The sequence below is a fragment of the Leguminivora glycinivorella genome, chromosome 1 (assembly GCF_023078275.1).
Source record: "Leguminivora glycinivorella isolate SPB_JAAS2020 chromosome 1, LegGlyc_1.1, whole genome shotgun sequence".
Classification (NCBI taxonomy): domain Eukaryota; kingdom Metazoa; phylum Arthropoda; class Insecta; order Lepidoptera; family Tortricidae; genus Leguminivora; species Leguminivora glycinivorella.
In genome coordinates this window covers 28,048,429-28,065,960 of record NC_062971.1, presented here as the reverse complement: position 1 = coordinate 28,065,960, position 17,532 = coordinate 28,048,429, and the positions used below count along the sequence as shown (strand labels likewise).

The 17,532-nt window shown below is 36.3% G+C and overlaps 1 protein-coding gene across 1 annotated transcript in view; it reads left to right on the top strand.

Annotated features, from left to right (window-relative positions):
* Positions 1-6,322: 6,322 nt before the first annotated feature.
* LOC125226201 (acyl-CoA Delta-9 desaturase) overlaps positions 6,323-17,532 on the top strand; it is a 56,571-nt gene continuing 45,361 nt past the window's right edge. The window contains exon 1 of the mRNA XM_048130123.1: positions 6,323-6,453. The gene's annotated coding sequence lies outside the window, so the exon portion shown is untranslated. The remainder of the gene's footprint in view (positions 6,454-17,532) is intronic.

Below are 17,532 nucleotides of genomic sequence, written 5' to 3'. Positions count from 1 at the left end.
ACTTCGATTGCCACGTTGTAAACTGATTAAATGTTCATTATTTTCTAATATTTCATACTTAAATAGTAGGATATACCTTGTAAAAACATAGAACTATGTTTCTAAGCAAATTAAGCCACTCTATGGGTACAAAATTCTCTACTCGATAATGACTAGCATATTACCATGTTAAATTTTGTAAAATTGCGGGATTATGAGCCTTTTTACATGACCTGTCATCGAATTAAACTGAAAAATATCAATAAATTTAATAATAAGTTATATATATAGTTGAAATGTGGAATAATGTGTAAAAAATTGAATTCGGTGGGCCTGTTATTTCCCTTGTTAGACTTTACTTAGCTTTGCCTTTATCCTGTTAATTATATTTTTGGACCCAAATAATATATTTCAGAGTGTTTACGAAAATATGAAAATATTGTTTTCATGAAAAAACGGTTAACTTAATTGGATTGAAGCAAAAAAAATGTATATACCTATTATGCCAAATTTTAGCGTTTTAGCACAGTATAATAATGAGTACTATCGTGCAGTATGGCCACTCCCGCTCCCCGCTGAAAGTGCCGCCCACCCCCTCTCGGTTTAAAAATATATATATAATATTTCACTCATACAAGCATGGGACGCGTTCACCTACACGAGCTTAGACTGTGTGCTAGGAACGCGCCTCTTTCATATATTTGATCGCCAGTGTCCGAGGTGTGGTTCTAGTACTGACGATCACCAAGCAAAGCCGCGGACAGGTCGACGCGACGAAGAACAAACGAACAGACAGACACGGAGAAACAATTTTGCTGTGACGACCGGTTTGGCTTGGTAGTATCCCTGCCTGCTATAGCGATGGTCCTAGGTTCGATCCCGGTAAGGGCATTTGGGTGAATCCACGTAAAACTAACGTGAGTCACGACTTCATTGCGTGTTTATTTGAACTACAGCTGCAAATTAAAAGATCTATGCATATATCGGGATTATCGGGAAAGTAACACTTATTTAGTTATCACTTGAAATTGTAACATGTCATAAAGTCGTGACTAATGTTACTCTTGCTGCGGATTGATCCATTTATGAGGAACACAAACATTTGTGTCGCTTAACTTCAAACTTGGCTAAATCCATTCTGCTTTAAGGTTGATTAATTATAAAAAAAAAAACGATTTAGGTACTCGTAATTACCTGTTACGCAATTAATTCAACTAATGAAGCTTACTTCAGCCTGGGGGTTCTTTGATCCCCTCATTATATAACTATACAAGGCACGACAAATTCAATGTTCTCATTAACGTCTTAATTTTTTCCTTATTTGTCAATATTGATAATACATAATATAAAGGTGGAAACACATTATTAAAAAGACGACGCATTGCAACGTGTTAATTTAATACCTTGTAGTTTGGAGCATGGCGTCGCGTCGGATTTTTATAGCGTGATTAGACGAAATCTGATTCTAAATACTCAACACGCGTCGTGTTTTAATAATGTGTTTCCGCCTTATCCTATTACCTACCAGTGGCGGCTGGTGAAAATTTGTGCTAGGCAACACTGAGCAATGATACCTACCTTAACATTAGGTACCTACTTTACTAGTAATCAATTTTAGGCAAGCCGGTGGGAATCGGCTTGTATGAACCAGCCGCTGCTGTTACCTACCCATATACGGCGCGTTTCGTCCGTCTGTAGGACAATGTATTCTACAGTATTTACATACAGGGGTATGGGACGTGAGCAGGAATAACACTGCGCACTTAGGAATTGTTTATTGAACGATCAGCACAGTACTTAAGTGAAATAACCGCACTGCTTCGTAATTTTTTACGGTTCCGTACCTCAAAACGAAGAACGGAACCGTATGTCTCGTGATGATACGGAACCCTTGAAACGCGAGTCCTACTCGCACTTGGCCGGTTTCTCACTTTATGGTGGAGATAAAATTATTTCTCTACTATTCCGTACACCCTACCCTTAATTGTAAAAAAAAAACCTATTTAACCGTTATGAAAACAGTTACGACTTCTTAAATGTAACCAGTCTGATTGACACTTGTCAAAGAGTATAAAGAAAGCTCAAAGTGCGTAAGTTCACCTTAGTACCTACTTCACTTATATATTATTTTTAAATTTTTATTGTTATTTTTAAAGTGTTTTGGACAATAAAGAGTTATTATATTGGTATTTGACGGAAGTATTATTACCGTAAGATGACCACACATTTTTGAAATAAACTGAAACCTTTTTTGACTCGTCAATAAAGTTACGATAATTTTACTAATTCTGGTACTAAACAGCGCTGATGGCCGAGAGGGTAGAGCGTGCGACTTTCAGAACGTCATTTGATATTTTCCAGTCGCTTTTCGGTGAAGAAAAACATCAAGAAAAACCTGGGAGTAATTCCAATAAGGCCCAGTTACCGTTTGGGTTGAAAGTACTTGAAAGGTGAGATGGCAGTCGTTTCGCTTTCGTGAAAACTAGTGCCGAAGTGGACCCCAATCTCCCATAAGCCATGACAGATGCCTGGATAACGCAAGGAATACGATGACGGGCACGAAACAATTGCTTCACTGTAATTGACTTATAATATAATATACGCAGTGTTGATCTTGCTTATAGCCTGACAAGTTTTTATTTGACCCTCGCCGCGTTGAGGATTTTCAGCTGAACTAATTTCTTTTACTGGCAAGGATTACTATTTGACACCCGTCGTCGAAAGTCATCGAATGTCTGTGATGTAAACAAGAAGTAAATATTTTAAATTTTCTAACGGGTCCATCGCAATTTTGGCCAAAATAATAATAATAAAAGTGAAAATAATTATACTGAACGTGATAAATTACGTACAACAAAAAAGGATGAAGGATTTCACAGCATTTCGATGCCAATGTTCTGAAATCGGTTGTTGACACGTCCGGCACTGACAGTTTATAGTGCGGTTCTCCTGTATTGATTAGTTGGTTTCGCGTTTAGCCTAATATATTTTTTGTTCTTATTTAAGGTGTCTACATGTAGCTCTGCCGTGAAAAATATTTATAGAATTAAGTAAGGAGGCCGTTCCATAACTGCCACCAGTACAGAACAAGGTCCCACGCAAAAATAAAACAAACCTCGATAACTTCGATTAAGGCACAAGATTCATGGATTTTAGGCTGTGCGAAAAGAAGTAGCGAGTCTTAAAACCTTGCCTAAATTTTGATTCTCTAAATCCATGTTTTAATTTTCTATAAATATTGACGGGAAACCAGTATATACGCTGTCCCCATTACATATGACGTCGGCACATTATTGGCATATGAAAGCGGTTTGTAGCGACACTGTTCCAGGGCCAAATAAAATCTTGTCAGGCTTAACATCTCCTGAACCACCCTATAGGTAAACAAGCCAATTCGAAAATACACTGACATCAGTTTGATAACAAGATCTGAAGGATAACATTAAAATATTATCAGCTCACACATAACTTTATCAAATTGACACATCTTGACGACAGAGCGGCGGCTACTTGCCGCCCGCACGCCGCGTGCGTCCAGTCCACGACCTTAGGTAGGACCACTTGCAATAAGTTACGCTTCAAAGGCCGCATAGATATCTGACACGATCTTATTAGTAAAACAATAAGCCCTTATTTATTTCAATTCGCTCCTGAGATAAAGGGTCTTGACAGGCAATAAGAACGGAAGGACAACAGGGTAGGTAGTAATGAAAGGGAGAAACGGAGCCCTAAATAGGCGAGGCCTCCGTTTCCCCCTAACGTAAAAAAAAACCTTAAAAAACTGCGAAACAATGTGTTAAAAAAATCACTAAATGCCATTTGACGTTGTTTGCATTAGGTAGGTAGGTATGTATTTTCGGGCCAAGTTATTTTGAATGGATAAAATTTTAATTTCAATTCCTAGTAAAAGTTATATAATTATATTTCTTACGTCCTATACTAACCACCGTTATAAGACTTATAAGATTTGCCCGTATTAGATTTACTCACTATATTATGAATAAGTATGTATTTTTGGTATCCATTCGTCATTTGTCTGTATTAACCATGAACGAATTTGTAATTGTGAAATTTAAATTAATTACCTTTTAATTATACAAACAAAAGGTGTCAGAATTCCCGCACAAGTGGATAAATTTTTTTATAAAATCTAATTTGCAAGTATTAATCTAATAATTAAATTAATTAGGGAAGTGATTACTTATATAAATGTTGTGTAATGTTGTCAAATAAATAACCGTAATTGATACCCAAACATGTTTTAATGATGTTTTGCTTAATGAGGGTTCCATAATTAAATAAAAACAATTTCATTTTGGCCTTAAGGAAATTAAGCCAAAAGAGGATGACCCTGCGCGAAATAGGCTTTTCATACAAAGGTAGTCCCGGTAATCTCATTAACAATGTATTTAATTCCTACTTACACTTAAAATATCACATATTTAATTATTATAGGACATTATTACACCAATTGACTGAGTCCCACGGTAAACTAAAGGAGACTTGGGTGCTCAGATAGTATAATGTAGGACAAATGCTTAAATAAGTACATATAAAACATCTAAGACAGGAACAAAATATCTGTACTCAGTACACAGACAAATACCATTTCGGATTCGATCACCAACCAACCCAGAACCATCATCATCATCTAACCCAGGACCATATTGGGCTTAGCAGGCGGGAACACTAACCATAGTGTCCAGACCGGTCATCATAAGGGTAAACTAGACCTTATTGGAATTATTCCGGTTTCCTCACGATGTTTTCCTTCACCGAAAAGCGACTGGCAAATATCAAATGACATTTCGCACATAAATTCGAAAAACTCATTGGTGCGAGCCGGGGTTTGAGCCCGCGACCTCCGGAACGAAAGTCGCACGTACTTATCGCTAGGCTACCAGCGCTTGGTCATAATTTTATATATGTTAATTACTGCTAAACATGTTTCTACTTTTTCTAAGATTATTAATTATTATAATTTCCTATAAATAATAATCTACATGTATGTCTTATTACGGGGGTGAAATAAAAGAGTCCAAAGTTTGTATATGGAAATTGGGGAAATAAAATTAACTAGAAACTACCTCTATTATTATATTCGCAATGTCACAGGAGTGTTCCTAACGATAAATAAGTAGACAGGTAGGTAATAAGTAAAACACTACCCCTAAAGGGAAGAAAAGTCTGCTATGGGGTTGAAATAATATAACCTATCCTTTTCATGGTTTTATAGAATTACAAAAATGGCATAGATTTTGAAATTTAACGGTTGTAACAGAGACGCTTATATAAAGCCACACGTGATCCAAACTTTTGAGAATGCGAGTCAAAGGAGAAAATTTTGAGCTACAAATTCAAATTTAATGAAAGGTCACTATAATATAAATCGGATGACAATGCAATGATGATTTCGAGCTGCTCTGATGACGGAGAAGGGAGATGTTTTTGAGCTCTGTAATAAAACTAACTTTGTTTTGGGGGGTTTAAAACTGTATCGGTGAGTTAGTAGGTACAGAGTCATACAAATTTATAATAAAGTCCCCCTTAATAATCGACTGAAAAGTATGCTGTTGGAAAAGTGTTAGGCCTCAGCAGTGGGCGATTAATGGCTGAAATGATGATGATGAATGATGAATTTTGTTTCTTAAATATTAATAATTTAGTAGATTAATGGTAATAATAAGTAGTTAGTTAAACTATTGGTGATTTCATCACAAATATCTATTTGTAAAATTAACCGTAATTACTAGTAATCTAAGATGTTTGTAAACAATGTTATGCTACACCCTTTCAGGGTCCATTATATATATGCCCAATTGCCCATGTACATAACATATTGGAATGCATATAAGGATCTGTTCTATTCTATTATATTCCATTCTATTCTAAATAAAGTATTTACAGTCAGCGATAAAATTAACCGACCCATATTAAATAAGGGTCGGTAATTTTTTTATACAATGTGGCCGTGGCCGGTAGCTGACTTGCGCTTGTCGTTTGACATAAAAATACACATAAGGGGTGATTTACACGGTACGAGCATCTCGCATGCACATTTAAATACAATGCGGCGTTTGATCGGCCGGCTGAATTAGACAGCTTCAACAGTCCGCAATGTAACTAAAATCTAGTTCACGCGTGTAAATAGGCCTTAAATCGAGATATTTTAGTTATATTCTAAACTTTGTATCTACATCGTTTGACCGTCAAAATCAGGATGCAAAATTTTCTCTGTCACATTGACATAGGCTGGACAGTATTTTGAGAAAACTTGGTGGGGAAAGTGCTCGAAGCCTGAAGCTATAAGTACGAGCGCTGCGCGAGCGCCGACCAAAGCTCGCCGCTCTCTCAGACCAATGTCACGGGCGCTCGTCTGACTTATACTTAAAATAATTACTTTCACATCAATGTGCATGTTATGTTAGTGTGTGTTCTCTCTCGGATTTAGCGCTACGTCGGTTTTGAAAGTTGGTACGTATTTTTAGTGTTACTTTATTTGGTGTCAATTAAATAGTTTGTGTTTCGGAGTTTAAAATAAAAAGTGTCAGCTTGGTTAAACTGTTATCATAGTTGGTATTATCATTGATAATGACTTAAATATTAGTTAAATATTAAAAGCGTAAAGAGGGATAAACCTATCTTTTTGTGGTAATTTTATAATATAACATAGCAATTAAGAGCCTCATCTGAAAAATTTACATTTGTTCTTCATACTTTTTAATAGTTAATAGTTTTGACATCATAGCGAAAACTTAAGACTTTCGGGTCATATGGGTCAAGGGTCAAATACAAATACTAGTTATGTCGGACTTGATATTTCCATTATTTCTTCCCTTATAGTGCACATCTATGAAAAAACTTGAAACTCTTAAAAATAAAGGCAAGGCAACAATCAGCGATCTTATCACAAAACCGATGTCTTTCAAAGAACGTTTGTCTATTGTAGAGGATTAATTACTTACGGTATAGATACTACTTTCGGTAAAGTAGGTCATTTTATTTGTATCGTAGTTCTAGTTTTATAATTGTTATTTCTTGAATAACAATTATAATTATAAATTGAATATTTTTTAAACACTTTGTAGGTATTATAGCAGTTACAAAGTGGAAAGTATGCAAAATAAATTTTGGGGCCATTTTTTGTCTCTTTTTTTTGTCCTAGATCGAAAGGGCTCGAGATTCTGAGTAGGAGAAACGTAAAATTTACCTACCTTAGAAAAAACATTTTTGGTGATTGTTCTCGCGAAAATGCCCGTTTAAGATTTCGGTTGAAATCGTAAACATGCATTTTAGACTAGGTATTTCATACAAAGTAGGTACCTGCATGAAGGGTAAAACGTAACTTTTTTCAATTGAGCAAAAAACCTACATTTGACCGCCAGCACCGGTGCGTCAACCTATAAACGACATAGTTGTATACTTGTTAGTTTTATTAATCACAAAAATAATTGGATTAATGTCCAGTCGGATTTCCGATGAGGATCTAAAGTAAATATTGACAACGATGTGCAAATACAGAACTATTTTTGAGAGGAGTTGGTGGTGCCGATGATCATTGCAAGCTGGACCGCAGTCGTGCGGCCTATTGCGCGCGATGCGTCTAGCGCGACCAAGCGAGTTTGATAGTTTTGCTAGTGTCTATTTATTCTTCCACATTGTACTCACATACTTACATTCACGCCTGTATTCCCAAATGGGAGAGTTAGAGCACTTAAAACCATTCTTAGCAGTTAAGGGGTACCCATATCTCACAGTCGACGTCTACGAAACCAACAGGAGGAAAGGGGGTAATTCCATTCTTAACCGGCTACTACAAGGGCGAGTATAATCAAATGAGACTTTTATCTCAACAGACGACGGCAGTAATATATTTATATATTCTCAGAAAGTGACACTTAAAGAAAAATAGTACATTTAAAGTCAAGTGTGTAAACTAATATTAACTAAAAAAAACACACTAAGCAAAATACTGGTTACATGACAATTACTTACAGGATGAGAAAATCGTCTCTTTGATTTTGACTATAACTAACGTTTAGCTATGATATTCATTGCAAATATCAATCACGATAACATGTACATACATTATTTGAAAATTATTAAAAAATATTACATATTTTCAATTATAAAACAACTTTGTTAGAGAATTGCGTTAAAACCAATTTGTAACTAAAATTATGTACCTACCTAGTTATTTGGTTTTGCTTGGTGATCATACTAATAGTATTGACGTTTTAATACACAATATACAGGTCGATTCACGAAAGCTGGCACGAATGAAATGAACGAAACTTTGATTGTGTGAGTGACACCTGTATTGGTATACAGTCGTAACTGTCAAGAGCCACCATTTTATTGGTTAATCTATCACACACATGCATATTTTCATTCAAACATTCGTTCCATTCGTGCCAGCTCTTGTGAATTGACCTGTACCTAGGTATAAGTATGTCAAGACAACCTAATCCGCAGCATACTTACAAACTTAGTTATATAAAATTAGGCATCTAAAGCTACCCAAGTCGATTAATGTTCGATACAATGTTCTAAATTTCTATGAAAATCAGAATTTGGTAAAGGATTATTTGATAACAAGTCAATTTTCTTTAACAAACAGTGATAACAAGATAATTTTCTTTACAAGTGGGTGAATTATGCTTCCTGGTAAAATAATAAAATTGAAATATTCAACCACGAGTACTAGTATCGGGGTTATAACAGATATTTTCATCGAGGAGATAATGTGACATGTTCCGACTCCACAATTTAGATTTTGTGTCAGAGAACATAGCAAATACTATAGGCCTACAGTCAATACTCTTCTGTTCCGTATGGAATACAGAGAGCCGGCTTGCCATTATTGTAATATATCCTATTTTAAAAATACGAGCGACATAAATTAGGAATAAATGCCTGAAAAAAAAAAAAACCGGCCAAGAGCGTGTCGGGCCACGCTCAGTGTAGGGTTCCGTAGTTTTCCGTATTTTTCTCAAAAAGTACTGAACCTATCAAGTTCAAAACAATTTTCCTAGAAAGTCTTTATAAAGTTCTACTTTTGTGATTTTTTTCATATTTTTTAAACATATGGTTCAAAAGTTAGAGGGGGGGGACGCACTTTATTTTCTTTTAGGAGCGATTATTTCCGAGAATATTAATATTATCAAAAAACGATCTTAGTAAACCCTTATTCATTTTTAAATACCTATCCAACAATATATCACACGTTGGGGTTGGAATGAAAAAAAATATCAGCCCCCACTTTACATGTAGGGGGGGTACCATAATAAAACATTTTTTTCCATTTTTTATTTTTGCACTTTGTTGGCGTGATTGATATACATATTGGTACCAAATTTCAGATTTCTAGTGCTAACGGTTACTGAGATTATCCGCGGACGGACGGACGGACGGACGGACGGACGGACGGACGGACGGACGGACGGACGGACAGACGGACAGACAGACATGGCGAAACTATAAGGGTTCCTAGTTGACTACGGAACCCTAAAAAGATCGGCCTTAATGTGAGGAATGTGAGGATATTCACCAACTTATCGGTACTAACGGGCCCACCTTGGCTACGCACGGGGATTACCTAATCATAAAAATGCTGATAGTAAATTATCCGTAAAAAATATACATATGTGATCACAAACTATCTAAGACGCACAATTTCACCCATAGACATTATTTTGTTATAACTTAATCGGCATTTGCGTAGGAAAAGCCCTTGAAAAACGCCCCTAAGAAAGCTTCAGTGCCATTTTTACAGACTTGATTACCAAATATCGATTTAAAGCAAAACCTTAAAAAACTGTAGACCTAAATCTTTCTAGTAATTATTCTGTTGACCAGTGAAAACCGCATGAAAATCCGTTCAGTAGTTTTTGAGTATATTCCGAAGTCCGAACACACAAACACACAGACAGGCGTAAAGTGATTAAAGCTACAGCAAAAGTATCAAGTTGTGTTAGTCAGCCATTTTGGTTTACGTTCGTGACCAAGTTTAGTCAAGCCGACACATTTTTACAGATGACTCTAACCGCAATCTTCTTCACCTCGAACTCAAGTGAACGAATTACATACGCATTACCATATTTTACTTCGGTATAAGTACAAATACTTACTTACCTAGATATCCATCTACTGTTTAAATAATGTAATTATATTAATCAATAAAGCAATACATCTATATCAAAACAATAAAAAAAACATAACAAAACTTAATCCACACAACATAATTATTTACACAAAATATATTTGCAAATAGAGAAACCAACAATACATACATCTACTTAATCTACTTATATATTTTAAAAGAAGAGATACCTTCAAATCAAGAGTGAACAGGCATCTTCTGGGCGAGCTCACTCCATCGTAGGCCACGTCTTTGCCTTTGGCTAGTCTATGGCCAAGAGTAAGCCCATTAAAAAAAAAACCGGCCAAGAGCGTGTCGGGCCACGCTCAGTGTAGGGTTCCGTAGTTTTCCGTATTTTTCTCAAAAACTACTAAACCTATCAAGTTCAAAACAATTTTCCTAGAAAGTATTTATAAAGATCTACTTTTGTGATTTTTTTCATATTTTTTAAACATATGGTTCAAAAGTTAGAGGGGGGGGACGCACTTTTTTTTCCTTTAGGAGTGATTATTTCCGAAAATATTAATATTATCAAAAAACGATCTTAGTAAACCCTTATTCATTTTTCAATACCTATCCAACAATATATCACACGTTGGGGTTGGAATGAAAAAAAATATCAGCCCCCACTTTACATGTAGGGGGGGTACCCTAATAAAACATTTTTTTCCATTTTTTATTTTTGCACTTTGTTGGCGTGATTGATATACATATTGGTACCAAATTTCAGCTTTCTAGTGCTTACGGTTACTGAGATTATCCGCGGACGGACGGACGGACGGACGGACGGACGGACGGACAGACAGACATGGCGAAACTATAAGGGTTCCTAGTTGACTACGGAACCCTAAAAAAGAGGTAAATTTTGCGGATTGGATAAATAATGGTCAACGTACCTAGGTCAGGTCAAATAACTAACCCTACCACGAATGGAACGAATGAGAAAATGAAAATATTTATGTGTTTATTTATTATATTAATCAATAAAATGGTGGCTCTTGATAATTAAGACTGCATACCGATACATGTGTCAATCACACAATCAAGGTTTCGTTTAATCTATTAGTTTTTAGGGTTCCGTAGTCAACTAGGAACCCTTATAGTTTCGCCATGTCTGTCTGTACGTCCGTCCGTCCGTCATCGGATAGTCTCAGTGACCGTTAGCACTAGATAGCTGAAATTTGGTACCAATATATTAATCACGCCGACAAAGTGGCAAAATAAAAAGTGGAATAAATGTTTTTTTAGGGTATCCCCCCTACACGTAAAGTGGGGACTGATTTTTTTTGTTCATTCCAACCCCAACGTGTGATATATGTTGGATCTTCTTCTTCTTCTAACTTAAGAGCTGTGCTCTTGTCGGTGGAGCAATCTCCAACTCGTGCGGTCTTCTGCCAACTCCTTCACCTTCTGATACGACATGACCTGAACCTTTTCTTTAATTTGGGTAATGTTAGATAGGTCTTTAAAAATGAATAAGGGTTTCCTAAAATCGTTTTTCGATAATATTAATATTTTCGGAAGTAATCGCTCCTACAGGAAAAAAAAAGTATGTCCCCCCCCCTCTAACTTTTGAACCATATGTTTAAAAATTATGAAAAAAATCACAAAAGTGGAACTTTATAAAGACTTTCTAGGAAAATTGTTTCGAACTTGATAGGTTCAGTAGTTTTTGAGGAAAATACGGAAAAGTACGGAACCCTACACTGAGCGTGGCCCGACACGCTTTTGGCCGGTTTTTACAACAATGCATACCTAAAACCTTTCCTAACGAGAATAATATGATATTGTGAAAGTTGAACGAAAACGGGGGTTTTAATCCCCGCTCGGTAACGGACCTAAGTTATATATCCCTTGCTTCTCTAGCACACTTGTATTTTCCCACAGATACATCCCTAATGCTGGAAACAACAATGTTTCATTTAAGGTACAGCGGGGCAAATCTCGACTTGGGGGCAAATGTAACTGGTCCATTTTTTCCATGTTTTACAATGTTTGCATCATTAATTAGAGTGTCTACTGGTTATACGTGGCACGCGTGTCCAGTGGATACATGTAGAACTCAACATCATAGTGCAATTATGGGAAAAATGAATTAGTTACAATTGCCCCCAGTCGAGATTTGACCCGCTGTACCTTACTTGCAGGAAAAACATTCAAATAAAATTCCTCATGATTCCTTACCATTAAATAACATAACAAATGCCAATTCAAAGTAAACTGTCTCAATTCACATCTGTGTTACCAAAAAGGGTAGGCAGAGCAAATTAAAGTACAGTGCCACTCTCGGCATTAAGGGGTTGAAAGAAAACATACTGTAATAAATATTACAGTAGCAGGTTGCTAGCCTAACACCACAATTAGTGCGTTTTCACATTATTCGATCCGATATCGGATGTAGGACCGATATCCCATACATTTAAGCCGCCATCTTTGATTTTTGCAGAATTACCCGAAACACCTATTAGATTTATTAAAATAGTACTTGCACGTTTAACAAACTATGCACAAACTATACTGACCTCTTTAGTTAAAGTTGAAAACCTTTACGACCACATAAACGTGTCGTAAAATATTTGAAAACGCAGTTCTGTCAGATTCTGCACAATCCACGATAGAATAATAGGCAATTTGTGTACACGCACGAGTGTGTTATTTATAACTACAACTATTTACTAGCTTTTCAGCAAAAGCCCTGAACCACAAAATCAGAGTTGAATAGGCTAGCTTCCTACTAGTCAAATCAGCTTATTTTTAAGAACTGTCAAAACAATTTGCTAATATGCAATTACTATGAAATACTGAGGAGTGACGTCACGGTCAATTCATATATCGAGGACCATATAAAGCTGGGTCCACACTTGTGACAATTTGCCGAACATTATCCCGTGACCGTATCACGAACACTTGTCAGTACCGTTAATGTGGACGTCTTTTGTTACGTGAACAATTTGTTACAACCTGCAGGTACGGCACAATCCATTCCGAACACTGGAAGAAACTCCCGGTCACAGGATAACTGGCCGGACAATGTATGGAGTTACGATCTACAATCCAGGCCCAATGTGGACGCTGATCTGTGTAGTGTGTACTGTCACGCATTAAAGTTACGTGTTTCGAGCCGATCCATCGAAAGTCGGTTTTCTTCAAAGGATGTTCGCTATTGTCCGCGTGACCAGGACACGCACTTTGCATTTTTGACACGTGTCGAAGTACGCCAGATGACACAGATACAGACATGGGACAGACACGGGATAGATACACGTGCGAAAAGGAAATTCGTAACTCGTGTCGATTTAAAACACTCCCTTCGGTCGTGTTTTAATTTATCGCCACTCGTTTCGAACTTCCTTTTTTACGCACTTGTATCGTAATGTACTATTATTTTAAGTATAGAATTCTAGCCTATTGTACGAGTATGTTTAAAATACCTACATTGATTTTATATACGTGTCCTTTATTTTGTTTGCGGTAATTAGTAATGCATTTTTTATTGCTCGAGATTTTATTATATTTCAAGGTCAATTGATATACAACAATTTCCCTGTTTTAGTTTGTAAGTTATTTTTTCTGCCTGAGATACAGGATCTCCCTAGTTCAGGCACGGACATGGTGAAGCCTATTTTTGTGTTAATATAGTTTATGGCCTGTTTATAACTGCTATTTTTGGTACATGAATAAATGATTTTTTTTTTTTTTTTTATTTTTTTTTTTATATAAAGTTAATTCGGAGTACAAAACATTACATTACTTGTTTTGTGCTTTTAATTTTTTACTATTTATTGTTTAGTTCAAAAGCAGTAACAAATCATGAGAAAATTATATGGCATATTTACATTTCATGAGATACTAGCTTTTTCCCGCGGCTTAACTCGCGTTAAATCCAATTATTCGGCATGCTCCATACAAAATTCCACCCCCCATTTTAAGGAAGTGGGGTGTTAGAACGAGACAAAAAGTAGCCTATGTCACCTCCATCCCTTCAACTATCTCCGCTTAAAAAATCACGTCAATCCGTCGCTCCTTTTCGTCGTGAAAGACGGACAAACAAACAGATACACACACCTCCCCATTTATAATATTAGTATGGATAACCCAAAGGCGAAGAATTGAAATGTAGTTACACTGATCAACATTTGTTCAGATTATGAAGTCTTTAAATTTTTAATTTTTCATACAAAATAAATATTAGCTTCAATGTACGCCATTATTGTTGTCATTGACGTTGTCTGTCACACTTTAGACTTAACAGAATGGCAATACATTACCTCTTAGAAAAAACTTTCAAGGGTGATAAAAATCAAAATACAGTTATTTTTAAAAGTCGCCGAACAAATGTTGATCAGTATAAGGAGAATAGCCGAGTTCAATTCTTCGCCTTTGTTACAGGCCCCACTCTGTATAATATTAGTATGGATAACCCATTGTCCAAGAGGTGTTACGAATGCTCTTTAGTTATAAGATTATGGTTTTTAGTGTCTCAACTCTTAGTGTTCATGAAATACAATCTTCTGATGGATATTAAGTAGGTACTTAATATGTCAACAGACAAACATCATGTGACAGATATACAGTTTTAAGATGTAATTCCAATGCATTTGGTAATGCATGGAATAAGAAGGTAGTTGCAGCTATAGAAAACGCAAATCTTATTATTTACATACATAAATACATATAATCACGCCTGTATCCCATAAAGGGGTAGGCAGAACACAAGAACTACTAAGTTTCAGTGCCACTCTTGGCAAAAAGGGGTTGAAAGAAATCCAATTTGTGACATTGCAGTGACAGGTTGCCAGCCTCTCGCCTACACCACAATTTAACCCATATCCCACAGTCGACTTCTACGACAGCTACGGGAAGAAAGGGGGTGGTGAAGCTGGTGAAATTCTTAACCCGTCAACACACGGGCTTTTTTTTTTTTTTTAATTTGATGATAATAACCACACAATATGCGGTCATATTCCTTTCTCATCTTCTAGTAGGCATGTCGCTGAAAATGCACCACGCTTAGTATTTATGTCTGACATTAAGAACACAACTCTTTGTATTTTCTAATGATGTACTAAGCTGATAACTGTTGTTTCATTTCTAATTATCTACATGAGTTTACAAGAATCACAAAACCACATTCTATGGCCTGATAAACTCATAATTAAGAGCAACAGTAAAGAAAGTAAGTAAGCAAACTCTTTATTGTACCACCAGAAAAAATATAAAGTACAGCGGGGCAAATCTCATTTTTTCCATTATTACACTATGATGTTGAATTTTACATGTATCCACTAAACACGCCTACCATATATGTATAACCGGTGGACACTATTTAATAATGCAAACATTGTAAAACATGGAAAAAATGGACCCGTTACATTTACCCCCCAGTCGAGATTTGTCCCGCTGTACCTTACAAGACATCAAATATAAAAGAAAGAAGAAGGAGGAAGTGCAAAGGCGAACTTATCCGTGATAGGGATCTCTTCCAATTAACCTAAAGTCAGGTACTCCCTTATGTGCTAACCGTTCGTTCGTCAAACTTTAAATTGTACAAAATATTTCGTAAAACTGCAGAATTTAAACGAACTTAATAAATAAGTTAAATAATCTTACTTTTACTGGAAAATATAAATAATTAAAAAAAAAGAATAGATCCAATTTTAAGCCATCAAATTAGTGTTATGAATTTTTTTCAACCTATGTTTTTACTCTTGGCTGGGCTCAGGTTATAAGTCAATATAAAAAATAAACTCTACATTTGTAAACAACCTGGCTTTCTAACCTGCATTTTCAAAAATAAACTTTCGAAATTGAGCACTATCGTATAATTGTTTAAACAATTACCGAACATTGTTAAATAATATAACAGTACCTTGACGCTTCTTATTTAATTTAATGGAGTACAAAAATAGCACAATTCAAATAAATAATAAATAGAAAACTTTCCTTCGGTTATATAGACAAGTAGTATAGTTATTATACTTATTATATAGGTAATAATATAAAGTTCTATATGATTATCATATTACAATAGTATAATAATATGCAGTACTGCGGACCGCAAGGCGGTATGGGAGAGTAAGCAGCTACACGGGCGGTTCTACAAGGCCCTCACGGGACCCGATGTAGATCTGCTCGCATCGGTGAACTGGTTACGATTCGGGGACGTCTTCGGAGAAACCGAGGGTTTTGCCTGTGCAATTGCCGACGAAGTTATGATGACGAACAACTACCGGAAATATATCCTGAAGGACGGTACGGTCGACATTTGTCGGGCATGCCGCCGTCCCGGAGAGTCACTCAGGCATATCATCTCCGGTTGTTCTCATCTAGCTAACGGTGAGTACTTGCACAGGCATAATCTCGTAGCCAGGATCATTCACCAGCAGCTTGCTCTTCAATACGGTCTTGTGGACCGCGAAGTACCGTACTACAAGTACATACCTGCGCCAGTTCTCGAAAATGGTCGTGCCACGCTCTATTGGGATCGATCTATTATCACTGACAGGACTATTGTAGCCAATAAGCCTGACATTGTCATAATAGATCGATCGCAACGCCGGGCCGTGCTCGTCGACATCACCATCCCCCATGATGAGAATCTCGTGAAAGCCGAGAAGGACAAGTCCAGTAAGTACCTAGACTTGGCTTACGAGATAACCGCCATGTGGGATGTTGATTCGACGATCATTGTCCCGATAGTCGTTTCAGCGAACGGTCTCATAGCGAAGAGTCTCGACCAACATCTCGAGAGACTCTCGCTAGGTGGTTGGATCAAGGGTCAGATGCAGAAGGCGGTGATCTTGGACACGGCGCGGATAGTCCGACGGTTCCTCTCTCTGCAGCCCTAACCACCGGCAGCTTGGGCCCTGCCCCGCTGCTGGCGGCACCCTAGGTTAGGTTTTTTATAATGTGTTTATATATTTTGTATTGTTTTGTATGTGGTTTTGTATTTTACTTTTATAATCATATTATAACAAACCTAGCCTAAGAATTAAAATAAATAAAGAGAATAATATGCAGTAATATACCAACGTAGAAATAAAATACATAAAATATTCCTTAATATAAGTAAAAAACAGCTTTTCAGCAATTCCCGTCAACTTTGTACAATGCCACGTCAGCAAATTTTAATTGATCCTATTTTGTTACCAACATTTAGTAATATAATTCGACTTTCGTAAGATATATACAGGATAATTGTTATAATTAAGAAAATATAGATACTAGAGAACCTTAATGACGAAATAAAACTTAATAAAATCTCAATTAATCAACAAAATCTTGGTAACAAAATAGGAATTAATAAAAACAAATTTAACTTTTACCAACATGGCTACTATGGCTAGGTATAACTTTCTAGGCAGCATGTTCCTTTATCAAACCCCTGCATACATATATCATACAAGAGTTTT